General features: G+C 44.2%; 1 non-coding gene across 1 annotated transcript; it reads left to right on the top strand.

Moving 5' to 3' along the window:
- The first annotated feature begins 2,033 nt into the window (after window positions 1-2,033).
- Window positions 2,034-2,105, top strand: trnag-ccc (transfer RNA glycine (anticodon CCC)). The gene has a single exon. It is a non-coding gene; the product is annotated as a tRNA-Gly (tRNA).
- Window positions 2,106-2,341: the final 236 nt, after the last annotated feature.

Below are 2,341 nucleotides of genomic sequence, written 5' to 3'. Positions count from 1 at the left end.
CACCCACTCTGTATGACCTGTTGACTGCCTATAAAATGGAATGATTGCTGCTTTCTCATTTATGGACTGTATATATAGTGCATGTACTGGAGCAGGCAGAGTAATTCCTGTGTGTTTGGACCTGTATTGTTTTGCATGTTAAATAAAGGGTTTACCTGGAGTTTGGTTGAAACTGACAATAAATGCTAATGCAACCCATGATTGTTTTTTTTTTCTCAATTATTTTTTGTAATGTACCCCATGTTAACATGTTTATTTTTTGGACCTTTAATGATGGTGTTTGAACGTGAACCACGTTTCTTTATAAATCATACCAGATTTTCATTAGAAAATTTCACCTTCAAATTGTCTAATAGAGGTTCACACATGTTCCTTAATAAATAGATGGATAAGTGTAGTTTTCAGTCTCATTCATTTCAAAATTACAGGGAATACATCCAACAGGATGCTCTGGGCCATCTGTGCCCATGCCTTTATTTTCTCTATGTATTCTAACAGGAAACCAGAAAATATTTGCACACATGGACCAGAGTTTGCATAAACGTGTGCATATTTTGGCGTAAAGATTGCAACGGATACATAGGAAGAGGCGCACATTTAGGTCCCATTTTGTGCATACGCAGTGGTTATAAATAAGACCCCTGGTGTGTGTCAGTCTTTTCTGGTCAACAGCACATGAGTGATGACTCCTGCAGTAAAGATGATAAGAATAACCCCCAGGGTCATTCCACGACGCAACGCAAGATCCTTGTTGGACAGAGGTTCTCCTACAGTGGTCACAGCGCCATGGTCCACAGTGTCTGACAAGATCTCATTTTCGGTGTAAGGTAAAGAGGTGCTTGTATTCTCAGATGGAACTTCTTGCAACTTGTCTGTTGGGAAGTTGCAAAATGAGAGGCTACAATATATATCCATCTAAACATGTACTTGCCCTGCTACTACAATCGCAGTACAACTGATGCAATTTTTGTCAGCACTTATTGTTTCATTTCATGTTGTCTATGAGTCTGGGAGAAACATTTTCCCACGGCATACTGTAGAATGACCGTAGAAAACAACTCCCCCTCCTCCTACCACCATTGCATAAGTGAGCAACACACATCCAGAGATTGTCCGATTATTGCGCTAATTAATTGCGGTAACTAATATAGAAGAGGAATTGAACTATAATAATGCAAAAAAAACTGAGGAAAACATATTGGTGATTGACAGCTGTCACAAACCCCACTTCCTCATTGAAGTGAGGAGGATGACTGGAGGTTACAGTGTTGCTGGGACCACTAGGCCACCACTGCCCCCAGTGGCATGGTGGCAACAGAGGTGGGAAATGGGTGGGGTGGCGATCAGGGAGCTTTGGATAACTGTTTTAGTCAGGTAACTGGATTGAAGACCACATAAATCACAGGTTCAAACCCCACTTACTAGTTATCTAGTTATCCACACCATCCTTTTGGTCCATTGGAGCAGCAGTCCCAAGGTAAGATTAGGATGTGTGCGTCGTCCCCTCCTCCCACCCCGACCTCATGGATGTTCTATGGACTCAGACACACAAGACACTGGAAACGATTCAGACGATTCTGATAGGAGAGTCTGAGATTTAAGGTGTGGCGCCAGAGGACATGCTAATAGACCTCTGGGCCTGGCACAGGAAGTGCCTGCTGTGCGGCAGGAAGTGATGTCATGCCTCCAGGGGTGACCGATCTGAAAGATCTGGGGAAAGAACGCAGATAACTGAACATCATGAACATCAGGATGCACGTCCATGAGAACTGTGAATTTAAGGATCACTTCAGCTCATAATTAAAGGGCTCTGCTAACAGAGGCTGTTACTGGAGACCAGTCAGTCAGTCACTTAGCAACAGCTGCTAAACAAATCACTGTTTTAATTGTAATTTCAGGCAGGCAGTAAAAACAGATTTAGTGGAGTTTGAGATTTGGTCAGCAGGAGATTTCACAAGCTGTAGGTACAAAAGAAAGCCACTTGGTGCTCATCTTATGCAGAATCTGTGGTATTTTAAAAGAACCAACGCAGTGCATTGGTGGTATAGTGGTGAGCATAGCTGCTTCCCAAGTAGTGGACCTGGGTTCGATTCCCGGCCAATGCAATGGACATTTTTTGGGGCAGTGGTGGCCTAGTGGTTAAGGAAGCGGCCCCGTAATCAGAAGGTTGCTGGTTCGAATCCCGATCTGCCAAGGTACCACTGAGGTGCCACTGAGAAAAGCACTGTCCGCACACACTGCTCCCCGGGCGCCTGTCATGGCTGCCCACTGCTCACTCAGGGTGATGGGTTAAATGCAGAGGACAAATTTCACTGTGTGCACCGTGTGCTGTGCTGCTGTG

Source organism: Denticeps clupeoides, unplaced genomic scaffold (genome assembly GCF_900700375.1).
Source record: "Denticeps clupeoides unplaced genomic scaffold, fDenClu1.1, whole genome shotgun sequence".
In the NCBI taxonomy this organism is placed as follows: Eukaryota; Metazoa; Chordata; class Actinopteri; order Clupeiformes; family Denticipitidae; genus Denticeps; species Denticeps clupeoides.
The sequence above is the reverse complement of the archived record's forward strand: the minus strand, read 5'-3'. Positions and strand labels throughout refer to the sequence as shown.